At 44.9% G+C, this 14952-nt stretch overlaps 1 protein-coding gene across 2 annotated transcripts in view; it reads left to right on the forward strand.

Annotated features, from left to right (window-relative positions):
• Nucleotides 1–14952, forward strand: part of LOC146866499 (stimulated by retinoic acid gene 6 protein-like) — a 484943-nt gene that overhangs the window by 294010 nt on the left and 175981 nt on the right. The window lies entirely within an intron of this gene.

Consider the following 14952-nt stretch of genomic DNA (forward strand, 5'->3'; position numbering starts at 1 on the left):
AAAAGAGAGTACCCTATCAACCAAAAAAAGCGGACCCTATCAAACAAAAAAATAGAGAGCTCGACCAGTGTAGCTGGCCTCAGAGGGCTGGAGCCATAAACCCAAGCGAAGGTGTTTGGTGAGCATACTCAAAACGTCTGCTCCCCCCCCACCAACCACCCCAAAAGAAAGGAAAGCAAAAGGCAGTGTGCTGAGGTCAGGGTTCTTACAGGCGCCTAGAGAGCCCAAACAGAATTGCAGCCTTGCCGAGCGACCCACCCATGTCTGGAAGTCAAATTAGGAGCTAAGAGACCAGGCCGCAAGTGCCAGATCCACAGGGGTAAAAGAGCAGTCAGTCTCTCAGTAGCAAGGCCCCTGGTCGCAGGAACGACCACAAGGGGGAGGTCACCCCTCAACCCTTGAGCCTTAGGCTGTCAGATGGCAGGGCCAGTGGGGGAAGGGGGAAGTAGATGATTAAAGGGCATGGGGAAACCATGCAGAAAGGGCACTTACAGCCCAAGCCCAGTTTGAGGCAGCGGGTGGACAGGACAAGGTAGCACGTTAAACCTAAACACTGCAAACAGATCCCCTTGGAACAAGCCTGTTACATTGAACTCTACATCGGCTGCTGAGCAATAACAGATACATGTTCATTCATCTTCATATGAATACTGTAATTATGCATTCTGGGGCCCATCTTTATGTGGGCGTATTCAGAAAAATGTTACTAAAGTGTAGCCTTCTTTTTTATATATATATATATATATTTTTAATTTCAACATATTTTATTACATTTTTGTACATGAACATCTTGGCGGTTCTGTTACAGGGTTAGCAGAGTTGTATCAAGTGCAGCTTATACTTCAATATGTTGGGACGTTTATGTCCCGTATGTTTAGCTAACCCCACCTGACGATAGTTAGAGAAGAAGAGAAAGAGACAGGAGAAGAAAAGGGGATAGAAACAAGGGGGGAAAGAAAGTGTAGCCTTCTTTAACCCTAGATAGGGAATTCACCTAATTGAGTTGGATTTGAGTGGGAGGACTGAGCGGCACAAGCGCTTGGATTTGGTATTGCATTATGAATGGTGTAATGTCGGCCATAAAGAGCCTAGCACAGTGGAAGTCAGTGGTCTAGCTGCTGATCAACAGGAATTTCCTGGGCTATCAGGAAAGGGGCAGGAAGTGGGCAGTAGCCTGCTGGGCTACGACGAGGCACCACTGGAGGGGGCTAGCTCCTCATTTAGGCTGTGTAAACTACAACAGGTTTATAATAAAATAAAAGGAGAACTGTTTTCCCTGCAGAGTTGTTGCATCGTTTGAAAGCTTCCCTGCATCCCTCGCAGGTCCAGCTCAGGGGATATTCCACAAATGGGGGTAGGTCTGGCACACTGCAGAATGAACCAGTGGAGTGCCGACCACATCTTCTGGACGCTAAGCACTGACATGGTTTGCTCATGTATATCAATAAGTAGGCTTGTCACACGTCGTGCTGTGGATTCCCTTAGAAAAGCATCTGAAGGAGAATATGACACACAAAGCCATGCACTTCAAATGTATTTTCATTTTCTTATCACATGAGAGCTGTTAAAACCCGTTTTTGGGCCCATCAGTCTGATTTCAGTTCATAATCAAATGGGTACCATTAAGTTAACCTCCCCAGTCAATGTGCCCCACACGAAAGTTGAAGTTGTCCACCTTGGACTGATAGTGTTTTACAAAGTTTACTGCCTTCATAATATTTTGTTATAAAAATAGGGGGGTTAAACAATATTCACTGTGAATGCAAAAGGTCCTTACTGGCACAGATTGATTAAGACCAATGTGTTTCAACCCTACAGTGGGTCTTTCTCGAGGAAACCAAAACAAAAATCATGCACACATAGACATAGAAGAAATACCAGCACAAACATAAAAATTTCGGGGGCGGAGCCAAGATGGCGAGCGAGTAGGACGTGCCTCAGTCTTCCTCTTGCCCAACTTTGGCCTAGCCCGGTGAACCCCCTTGTTTCCTCGCCTGCTATAGCCCTGGCAGAGGTCGGAAACAGCCTTGTGGTACCGGTCGGCGACTGAGTAATTGTTCTGCTCTGGGCCCGGAGACACGGAGGAGGGGAGGCCTGGCATCGAGGCCTGCACCCAGGTAGGACTGCTGCTCGAGATGGAGTAGAGCCTCGACTGGGAGCCCGCTTCTCCTGGAATTGGCACTGACCTGCTAGCATAGTGGTCGGGGAGTCAGCGGTGGTCTCCTGGCTGGTGGAGAGGTCCAGGGAGACTGGAGTGCACCCGGAGGTTTGGAGACACGCTGCAGCTTGCTGTGTGGAGGAGGAAGGAGGGGTTCCGCTGGCTGGTGTTTACCTGCCAACCGCAGACGCGCCCTACACCCTTTCTAGCTTTTCAGATTGGTGGAGGCCCATTTCAGCGCAGGACCAGAGACGGGAGGAGGGCACCTCAAGAGTGACGAGATCTGCCCTTCGAGGCTGGTGAGTGAGGGATGGCCTCTGAGAGGAGCGGACAACAAATAGGCCCACCCCTCAAAGGAGGTGGGAGCACTGGACCTGGGAGATGTACCGCGGCTTGAGCGGGCCGAGGTTGTAGATTGGGCGACCATCCCTCCTGAATTCTAAACAGCCTGCTGAGGCCCTGGTTCCTCCTGTGTCCTGGGACATTGATGTACAGAAAGTAGTGCTGCATCTTAGGTGCCCGTGGCGGTGAAAGGCTCTCCTGGGGGAGTTTGGAACAGTGCACGCTCCGCCCAGGGCTGTTCGCGAGTCCTGGGGCTCAATTTCAATGATCACCTCTAGGAGGCTGGTCAAACTGGGGGTTGCTCCCTCCTGCCTGCGCATTCCCTGCAATGCCAGCTGACCTCGAGGGCCGGCCTGCTCATCTATGCGGCCTAGTGAGTAGGTCCGCCTGGGATTTGACTATAGGGCAAAACTGACAATCTGGTGACCTCGCTGTGGGGCTGCTGGTGAGGGGAGTTGTGGAAAATTCTCGCTCCTCCTGCTGTGACCTGCTCGGTGACCTGCTGCGGTCGTTCTCCGCCCCATGAGGAGTCCTCTCCTCCTCTTCCCTTGCATTTGAAGAAGGCTATCAATGATGACCTCCAAACGAAATTAAAAATCAAGGTCTCTCAAGGATATGTTTGCGAAACTGCCCTCTCCACCGCTCAGAGACAAGCCAATTGGCCCCGGTAGGGAGGCATCACCGGAGATGGGAGATGCTGAGGCCCCTGTCACGTGCTCCTACTTGGAGTTTCTGTTTTCCTCCTTGAGGGATGATCTTTAAGAGATCAAGAAGGACCTTGCTCAGGAAATACAAGTGGTCTGGAAGGAAGTTACTGATATTAGGGATTGAGTCAACACCGTGGAATAACACGACTACTAGAGAGGAGGAAATCAAACAATTACAGCAAGAAATCATTCCCCTTACTGACTGACAGCTTGACCTTCAAGCACACACTGAGCATTTAGAAAAAAGTTCCCAGAAAAACAACATCAGAAACAGGGGGTCCCTCCGGGAGCAGAGAGGGATGACATTAGAAGCTATGTGATGGTCCTCCTTACCCAAATTCTGGGGGATATGCAGACCAGCAACTTGCGATTAGATTGAGTCCACCATGTGGGCCTTCCTGGTTCGGTAGGTTCCCGCCCGTTGATATTCTGGCTTGTGTGCATGATTTTCCCCTCAAGGAAATGATACTAGGTAAAGCAAGAGACTCTCAGCCGGTGCTTTTTCAGGGCCAGGCACTGCATTTATTTCAGGACCAGTCTGCCACAATGCTTTAGAAGCGGCGAGAGTTCAGGCCCGTGATGTCCTTCGTTAGAGATAAAAGCATTCCGTATTCCTGGGGGCAACCCTTCCATATAATTTTTCGATGGGGAAGGAAGATGTACCAGATCCGCTCCCTCAGGGAAGCTTGTGAACTGCTTAAGATCGAGAGCGACAGCTCCGCCTCTGCGGAGGGGACTCCGGCTGGGAAAAGATTCAACAAGAGTCTTTTAGCTGGATGGGCCAGTCTCCGGGGCATTTTGGGAGGCATGGGTGGCCGATGGAACTTTGTGTGACAAACATAAACCATTGTTATGCCTCAAGGTACTCTATGAGTAGTCACTCTCAATGTTAAAGGGCTTAACAACCCCGTTAAAAGGTGTGCCATCCTCACCTATCTAGCAGAGCCAAAGGCTGATATTTGTCTGCTTCAGGAGACGCACTTCCGGCAAGGGATTGGCACCAGCTTAAAAATAGGGCCTTTCCACACCAGTATTTTTCTTCCATACCAAGCAAGTCAGCTGCGGTTGCAATAATGGTTTCACACTCCTTTAAGGGTAGGTTAGACTCCAAGGTCGCAGACATCAGGAGCCGTCTTCTGGTCTACAGGATACATATGGGGTCGCACACACTGGTCTTAGGCTCTCTGTATTCCCCCAAGGAGAGGCAGGAACACTTTATTCGCAGAACAGTAGTAGACACAATCAGGCACGCAACACCCATTGGACTCAAAGGGCTTCAGCCCCCCCCGTCGTGTGTGGCAGCCCGGGACGCTTTGGGGGTGACGAGCGATAACCCCAGGGATGCCCTTCAACTTTTTTAGAAGAATTACACCAATTTGGGGAAGTTTTGGGTTGTCACATCAAAATCACGGGCCATGAGCATTTCGGTGCCGCCCGATTCTATGGCCCCTATCGCCCAAAACCACTTGATACCATGGACGCCCGGCCCTCTTTCCTATCTCAGCATACAGCTGGTGCCCACACTAAAGAAAACCAGTATTCTAAACTATCATACTCTTGACGAGCGAGTCCAAGCTGACTTGGCCGGATGGGGGCTGTATCCTCTCTCAATTCTGGGCCTTATTGCAGCGTTGAATATGGTAGTACTTCCAAGAATTCTCTTCCTCTTTCAGGTTCTCCTACCTCAGCCACCTTGGGTGTGGATAAAATCCCTGCAAACGGTGATACAATGTTTTGTGTGGGCTGTCGTGCAGTACCATATGCGTCAGCAGTTGAGCTGGTATCCACAGAGGGTGGGGGGATTGGGCATCCCAAGTCTCCTGCACTATTATAACGCATCACAACTTCTATATTTGGTCGAATGGTCCCGGGCAGAATTTGAGAAGCCTTGGTTATTCATGGACCGAGCAGTGGCGGGCAACCCTCTGTGGAGGGTTCCGTTCACACCTCATATTCATCGCCCACTGGGTCTCTGTCTCTCCAATAACCAGATCGGTCTTGAGAGTGTGGAATAACCAGGCAACTTGACATGGACTCTCGCTGTACCCATCTCCCCTTACCCCAGTGGTGGGCAACCCAGACTTTTCCAGGGTCCTCATGAGGGTGGCATTCATGGTGTGGGAGGAAGCGAGTTGCTGTTTGATTGAACACTTCTTCACCGTCGAGGGCCCCATACCTTCCCACGAGCTACACCAGGATTACTCCATTCCTGAGAATCAAAGATTTAACTATCTCCACATAAGGAATTGGCTTGTGCATCCCCCGGTCAGGGAGGCTGCGCGGAGGCACCTCACGAGGTATGAAAAGTGGCTTCTCACCTAGGATACAGATAAACACTTGATGACGGATCTCTATGCTATGCTGCTCTGCCCAGCCCCCGAAGCCAAGATGGTGGCGCAGGCTAGATGGTAATATGAACCAAGCAGACAGCTGTCCCCCGGGGAATGGCAGGATATATACTTTAGAGCAGGTCATACGGCTAGTAACATGGCAGGCAAGGAAGCTTCCATTAAGATTGCCACATATTGGAATTTGACCCCTGTCCGCCTACAGTGGATACGATTAACTTGATACTATCAGCACAAGGAGGCTCTGGGGTCTTTAATCTCACTCCTCTCTCAGGAGTTTATGGAACTGACCTACCCTAGGTACCTTAGATTACTTCCCCTAACTTACCTGACATCCACACCATCTTGGATGGGCTCTTCTTCGTAAGTTGTTGCTCACATGTAGTCAACATTAACATTTTTGATTATATGTTCAATGTCCATGGGGGGAGGGGGCAGCATAGGAGTGGGGTGGGAGTTGAGGTTTGGTTAAAAGATGCTTGTGTAACCTCGGGAGTGCACCCTCGGGCGATCTCGTCTAAGTCATTGATTTGTGCTGCCTTTGTATGGCAACAATAAAAACAAATTTGAACACAAACATAAAAATATTAATATGACCATCACCAACATGAAATATAAAGTCTACTTGCCAATTATTCTGAATCGATCATGAGCGGGTAATTAATTTGGGATTTTCACATATCATAGCACTAAGTAGTCACCACTGTCCTAGCCAAGCAAGAAAGAGTTGTTAAATCCATCGTTGTATACCTTTTAAGGACTAAGATGCAAGGACAAGAGATAAGATAAGATATACAACAAACACAATGAGGGCTTGAAGATATGCATAGCAACAAATGACTATGATGATCAAGTGTTTAACGCTTGTCACCAGACCATATTATTTAATTTCATTATCTATTTATTTATTCCAAAACAATAAAGCCCAAATGGGATACACCATTTCAAACAATCTACTTAAAGAAAAAGTAATTGTCATATTTATCCATTATTTAAGGAAAATAGCATCAAGTGAGTGGCCATTGCATGCATGTCATATAGAAACAAACAATGATATGCTCATAACAACAGTCAAATCAAGCCCAAGTGTTCAAGGCAATAGTTGGCAAAAATTAAATTTATCTCCCAGTTCATAACCCACTTGACAAATCCATCATTGTATCCGATTTTCACAAGATCATCTTCAACTACTTATGATGTGCAAACAAAGGAGCAGTAAAGTTAAAAACAGGTTGAATACATTGGCACAGAAGCATAACAAGCATTTACAATATATCAATAGTGAAAAACATACATGAACAAATGGAGCCTATTCACTTAGCTGTATATTCTCATTAATGTTGAGCCCATTAGAAACCGAGATATCTAAAGATATAAGATAACAGGACTCCTTTTTTCACAACCTCAGTTCCTTTCCACCCCCCCCCCCCCCCCCCCGGGTCTGATACAAAAAAAAACAATGTGCGTGGTGCACATGATAGAGTTATCAGTACTCAGTTATTTGGTTCCAGGTACATCATAAGCCATCCTTTTAGGACCTAGTTCACATGCTTTACAGGCATTGCAGTTAAAGGACCCCTTATAGGTACTCTCAATTTATCTTTGTCATGCACTCCCCAAATATCCTCTTACAAAAATATTTCTCATAGATCTTAATCCTCTGCAATAATGGACGGGAAGGAGCCTGGTCTGGTGCATAATGGACTCACTATATGCAGGATATTTGTCACTAAGTAGCTTCCCTCGCCACATAGCTAGTTCTAGGTCCTAAGTTGTAGGCCCTCCTCCACTCGCAGGCACTCGCCTGCACCTCATCACTGGTGGTCTAGTGGGCAGCATCTCTGCTCTGCTGCTCCTGTGCCCTCTTTATCTCTGCTTTCTGCCTTTTCTCCTCTGATCTATTCTTTTCCGTGATTTCATCTTTTCTGCCTTTCTGTCACTTTCTTTCTCTTTCAGCATATCTGCAAATTTCGCACATTTTTTATCACTGTGTCCTTGCCGCTGCTCATCACCCGCGGCCCCACCCCACTAAAAGTGGACCCTGGTCCTCGGGCCATCCACTGCTACGACGCCAGCACCCTCCACACCCTCAACACTGGACGCCACTCTGCATGCCACCTCGCGTTTCCGAAGAACACTCTAGGCCCGTTCACGTGCCGCAACTGCACCTTCACCGGCCTCCGCACACCAGACCTACCAACCGCATGACCCTCTAGAACCAGACCTGACCACCTCAGATGTATCCTACTCAACAACCGCTCCCTCAAAAGACACGCTGTGGAGATATGGAACCTCCTCAACTCCACCTCCCCCGACGTCGCCTTCTTCAAAGAAACCTGGATGAACCCCAGCTCAGCCCCGGACATCACAACAGCAAACCCCGATGGATCCAAAATCATCCACAATGACCAAGTCAACCAACCGGGAGAAGGCATCACCATCGTACACAAAGAGACCCTCTGCATCACAACCAGCTCAAACGACCATTCACTCGACATGGAGCACCCCCACCTCCACTTACAGATCCAGTCCAACCAGATCGCCACCCTCATCTACAGACTTCCCAGACCACGCACCCCCTTCAGTGAAGCCATAGCCGACTTCATCGCTCGCCACGGTCTCCTCTCAATGGACTACATTCTGCTCGGTGACCTCCACCTGGACAACCTCGAAGACCGCAACACCCCATACCTACTGGAAAACCTCACCACCATCAGACCATCAGAACAACTTTTCACAACACCAACCCACTCAGCAGGAAACAAGCTCATCCCCATCTTCTCTGCAAGCAGCAACATCTCCGTCAGCCACACTGGACTGACCACCCCTGCGTCCAGTTCTTCAGGGTTTGGACCCAACGTACTCCACCATGCATACCACGATATTTGCAGAAGCTGGAACAAGGTCACCAAAGACCAGCTTACCACCTCTCTCAGCAAGACCCCACAACAAACATCACAGATACCCACACCTCAGCATGCAACCTCCACCGCTGGATCTCCAACTGCGCTAACACACTGGCCCCCTCAAGAAACCCTCATCAAGCAAACTTCCAAGAAAGCCAGCTAGATCTCCTCCACCCTCCATAAATAGATAGCAAATCTAAAATAAAAAAATAACATTAAATTAAACTTGCTAATTTAAAAACGCACACTGTTTAAAAAGAGATATTCTAAAAATTCATGGTTTTACGCCATTGCAGGGCACTTTTTAAGAAAGCTCTACAGCATAATAAACAGCCTCTTCAGATAACATTCAAAGCTAATAGAAGGCTGGTCTGTATTGACAAAAAACACGGGTTCCAAGAGTTGGTAACAAGTGCCTACGTCAGAGTGGTTTATAATAGTTACGAAATAAAGTAAAGTGCTCTAGTGTCTGTAGGGAAATTGTGTTGCATGGGCAAATCCCTATAGAGTTTGGATCAAACTGGTCCGCTGGGAAACAAAGATTGGTTTTAATCGAAATATAGTTAAAAGGAACTTTCCCATGGATTTCTCACAAGGGAAAGATAAGGCTCAGGCCCATCGTTAGTTTTAATGATCAGATAGTCTTCAACATTGGTTTGCCCAGGGCCGTAGTCTCTCTAGCTTCTGAGGCGTGCTTAATAAATAATTCCTTAACTTTTGCATGCTTCTCCTTACTCATTATATGAGGGAAAGTATACAAATCAGGTTTACCCAATGATTCTGTAGTCCTCCTTACATAGTCAAGCCATGGGATTTTGTGGCAATGCTCACAATTTAGGAAATCCAAAATCCCATCATGGTTCAAGGCAGTATGCTGATTACTCCAAATCGCCATCTATAGGAAGCAAGTTTAATAAGTTCTTCAGCATATGCTAGATGCAATTCTTCATGAACAAGAAGATTAGGACTGCCCAAACCATACAGCCTTTTGAGGAAGCGATTCACCTCCTGCTGTCATTTCGTACACTCTTGATATCCCCATATTGAAGCCATAAGTCAGAACGGGGAGACACTTAATTTTATATACCTCCACCAGGGGCAGGATAGGTTTACTTTGAACACTAGCAGCAAACATAAACAATTCCCTGCATGAATAATTGAAACGCAAACGGCAGTTTGAGATACAAGGTTTCCAACAGTTCCGGGAATCAAAAGTGATGCCTAGATAGGGGATCTCGCTGACCATTCCAATGTGTTTGCCCTTTATGGAAATTGTCCTGATATTGCAAGTATGTTTCCCACACACCATGTAACTTGTCTTAGCGATATTAGTATCCACATCTAGGTCATTCATAAACTTAACAAAGGTGTCAATGAAGCTCCTAAGACCGTTAGAGGTGCAAGAGAGCAAGAGTGCGTCATCAGCATAAAGAAGTGTGGGGAGAAAAGCGGATTTCACCTTTGGCATTTCCTTCCCTTTGGAAACCAAACTTGAATTCAGACCGTTAGTGTGTAACAGAAATAAAATAGGGGCCAAAACACAACCTGGTCAAACGCCCCGAGATAGGCCAAGGAGTTCAGTGCATTCCCCCTCCCCACGCCGTATCTAACAGAGCCACTAATTCCCAAAGTCAACCACGGGAGGAGGCAAGCCAGAGCTTGAAAAAATGCCCCACAGCTTAGACCGATTAACGCAGTCATATGCGCTGCTTAAATGCATGAACGCTAAGTAAAGTGTCCTTTTCTTTGCTGTTACATATTTCTCAATAATAAGATTAAGGTTTAAACATTATCCCAGGGTCCCCAGGCCTTCCCTGAAACCATACTGGATTGGACAGAGGATATTGTTATGCTGTGCCCAGACCTCTATTTGGTTCAAGATAATACGCCCCACAATCTTAACTACAGAATCTAATAACAACATTGGTGTGTAGGAGCAGGGGTCCTTTCTGTTGCCCTTCTAAAACACTGGGACAATAGTCGCAGTCTTCCGCGAATCAAGTATTTTGAAAGATGCTACAGCATTTAAAATGTTGGTGATCAAAGGTGCCCATAGCTAGATGTTAGCCTTATAATGGTCCATAGGCACCCCATCTGGCCCAGTGGCCTTATTGGATGGGCTAGCTAGAATGGCAGTAATGATGTTTTCATACTCAAAAGATATCTCCAAGGAAAATTGTGGGGCTCTTCTTCTTCAGGATCTACTATAGCACTATATCCTAATGAGTGGATCTGTAGAGGAGCCTGGTTACAATTAACAATCTTCTAGAACCCCTTTGTATCTCTTGCTTTGCATGTAGAAACTGAATGGTCTGATCTTTCCTACTTTATTGCTATTTTCCAATACTTGATGGCCTCTTCATATGCTAGCCTTGCTTCCATGATACTTTGCTGGTTCCCAGGGAAAGCTTAAAGGACTTCTCGCAGCCTATAGTTAGCAATCCTACACCCTTTGTCAAACCATCCAGATTTACGTACCCCTTTTGATCCAGAGAGATCTAACATGATTGTTCTGTTGGGTTGATTTAGGGTCAGAAAGGCACCTACATTGACAGTGGAAAATGAGTTAGTAGTTAAGAGGCAATCAACTAATATATTCAGAGTCAACATCATTAGAGAGTGTGTCAAAGTAGGAATGTGTGCTCTCCAATTTAGGCTGAGGCCCTTGTCCTTCTGGGACAGGTCGATTATGCCAGAGGAGATAGGGGAGCAGGAGTAGCCCGGTAGGCTGAAAGCAAACTCAATGAGGTCATGGTCGGTAGAGCAATTTTCTGTAACACCCTGCCTCCCCCAAATGAGCAAACTGCTCCATGTTCTGTGTTATAAAAATCAAATCAAAATGTAAAACCTCAACTCCAACCAACAAAAATAGTGCGCTGATTGAAGGGATCTCCCACTATTTTCAGGTGATGGGATCAGTGATTGTGCCCAAAGCCCCTGCTGAACTGAGAAGCTCTGTGTAGGCAGGATCAGGGGAAGCCTTCTGATTGCCGTGCAGCTTAGTTAGTTCCAGAACAGCATTTTCCCGGTTATGCAATCTGTCCACCAATGGAGTAACACAAACAGTGGCAATAGTTTTGAACTTATTCAAAATATTGTCAAAATTTGGAGCTCCGTTTGCAGGAGGTTGAGACAGACCGAATGGCTGAATAACTGCTATTTTAATTTCAGTAAACGTACCACAATATGGATTACAACAAGTATTTGGTCATGGCTACAGAACTTGTTTCCAAGGCAGTCTTGCACAAGGGGGTGTTTTTATCAGCACCCCAAACTTGAAGATGGTATAGCAACTCAGGCTTATTGAAGAATATTAAATGCATGCTGATCTTAAAATGTTGGCTGGCCAATGATAAGGTCAGCTCATTATCTTTTTCTAGAGGGACAGCATTTCCCAAACTGTGGGTCGTGACCCTGTGGTGGGCACCATCCGATTTCTGGTGGGTCACGAAAGAGTAATAAATAAAGATAATAATACTTTTTGTATTTTTCTTGTCACATTTGCTGTGCTTCAAAGACGGAGATCAAATGCAAAGCTATGTCTTCTGACAAATTGCTACCTGTTCATTTTACATGATACTTGTGTTTACTGTTTCTCTGACTGCAGAGTGAGAGGAATTTTTAAAGTGAACTATGTGACAATCTTTCTGGGGTGAATGTACGTTCTTATCCCGCAGTCTTTTTCCCCGCAGGGAATCACAACGAGGTCGTTACAACGACCGCGTTGTGATTCCGCATACCATTACTCTGAAAGTCGGAACAACGACTTGCGGAGGGGGGCGCTGGATGTTGGAATAGTATAATTTACTATTCCAACTCCAGTCTGTGTGGACAATGAGGAAGGTGTTGGATATTAAATCCAACACCTCCTCCCCCCCCCCCCCTCCGCAAGTCGTTGTTCCGACTTGCGGAGTAATGGTATGCAGAATCACAATGCGGCCGCTTTAACAACCGCGTTGTGATTCCCTGCGGGGAAATAGATTTGTGGTAAACGTTGTTTACCTTCTGGGGTACATGGAGTCTGAGAGGAAAGGCAGTAGAATGCTATTTTTTTTAACCAACAACAACATGAAAATATCTGTAACAAACTGTAAAACTTTCAGAATATATCACCAGTTATGAAAGCAAAAATAAAGCACATTTTTTGTAACTCAGAATTGTGATGGAAACAAAGAATATTAATAAAATTAAAACAAATAAAGACACTTTTAGTTGGTGGCGTGCAAATGATAGATATTCACTACAACCCAATTTCCACACATTATCATTAAAGTGCTACATAGGTTGATCAGTAAAACTGTATATCTGTGCAAATATAATGCCCAGTTCAATGGAAAATATGCTGTCTGTAATGACAGTGCGCTATTGCACGATGCTTTAATAATATATTTGTGAGGAAGCACCAAAATGCACCACCAGCTACATACTACACCCTTACCACTCCTGTTGAATACATTTGGTACACTTTGTGTGAAGCTGGGATTTTTCACAAAGGCTATGACTTTAGTGATGTAACATTGAAGTCATCACCCACATTCTGAAAATTATTCCAGCACAACTGGTGCAAAGGTGCTGAACTGTGTCCCTAAGTCCTGTTTTAAAACAATGGTGAAAATGTTCCAAAGCAAGACTCTGGGTGAACCTTACAGTATTTTGTGTTGCTGTTTTTTTTTTTTTTTACTTCACAGCCATTTCAACAAAGAATGTGCTCATATAATTATACACAATCATCCCACTTGTTTATGACGTTCACACCTAAATTGAGAAATATGGATATGGCCTAATGGCCGGAGCTGCTGACTTTGGGTCTGGGGAATCAGGTTTGAGTCACAGTATTGACTCTGGGCAAATCACTTAATGACCTTGTGTCCAAAAAAATAGGAATCTGACCTTATGCAATGTAATCTGTTGATCGTGTAAAGTATCCCAATGCCCTTGGGCAGTTTTATATAGTATAAAATGCACCATTTGGCCTTGTTTTAACACAAAAATGGATATGAAACCTTATTCCATTCTGTATTGCAGAAGGCTTTTTTTCCAACTTGCTACGATCAATGATATAAACACCAAGATTTTTTAGAAGCCTTCTGATTTTAGTGAACAGATGTCACAGGCCAACACCCCACTATCAAAAGTGTTCTACCTCGAGGGTATTTAACCACCTGCCACTTTTATGTTCATATCAATATCCTGGCCCCAGTCAGATAAAGACATGTCAAGGTTGTGGTCAAGATCGTGACATTTACAAGCAATTTTAGAAATTCCTAGCATTATGAAAGCAAGTCTACTACTACATTAAACAAAAGCCCCTGTCTCACATCAGTTAAGGATAAGTGGGTTCCAAACGGTTGTCATCCTAAAAACTGGTCATGTGTGTAAAAGGTTTGGAAAGCACTGAATTAAGATGAATCTTTGCACACTTCCAGCATCTGTCATTCAACATAGATCTTTACATTTCCATTGGGTTGCACACACAAATAGAAGTGAAAAAGTCTCCAACAGGATAACGGAAACATTGCCCAGCGCTAAAGCACTCTGCAGCACAACATTTTGCTCTGCAAAAACAAAATGATCAAATTCTGGTTGAAGTTCTAAAAAAAAACACAATGATGATTTGTGTCCAATTTTTTCCCGATGTATTTAAGACGACCTAGTAAGAATTCATTTTAGGTCACCCATCATTTTCATTTGTAAACAAAATCCAGTATTTACAATCTCCATCCAATTTGAATCTAATTTACTGTAGCATCCAACGGAAACATGATTATCAAACACTTTCTTAATCCTGTAAACTAATAAGCATTAGACCGAATGAGAGTTCATTCGTTATTCTCATGATTTATTTTCTAATGTTCAATCTAAATTTTAATTAAAAAAAAAAACACCAACAGCAACTTGATGTGCAAATTGTATCAATATATACTATATTCTTGAATGCCGATTTTGCCTATCTGTTTTTAAAGTCATATTACAAAATCGAAAACTGATACCAAACTAATACCTACTGCTATAGCATGTGCAAAACCCAAGGAAACTTTCGCATTTAAAATTCTAATTATTTCCTCATGTTCATTTACAAAATACTTCCACTAATTGAACAGTGCTGATTCTATCTCTGACTTATAAAATAATATCTTGTTTCTCTATGGAATTGTTAAGTAGTCTCAACAGCAGCTACACATCACACTCCACTCGAAGGGGCATAACATGACTCAATTATTAGGGTCCACTGACATGCAAAGAACACAGACAACGAAGAAGTGAGGAAAACGCTAACTATATTAAATACAGTATCATCCATGTTAACTAAATTGCTTTTTGCTCAATGTTGCTCATCATTTCTGCGCTGAAACACACGAAAAACTGCCTTCCTCTGTCTTCAGGAAACCCTGCCTCAAAAAAACCGTGATTGGTGCTTAAATTTACTGAATTCTGCTGGGACAGGTGGTGAAAAATGAGGACTGTCCCGGAAAATCGGGGGCATTTGATTA

This window comes from Triturus cristatus, chromosome 2_1 (genome assembly GCF_964204655.1).
Source record: "Triturus cristatus chromosome 2_1, aTriCri1.1, whole genome shotgun sequence".
NCBI classification, from domain to species: Eukaryota; Metazoa; Chordata; class Amphibia; order Caudata; family Salamandridae; genus Triturus; species Triturus cristatus.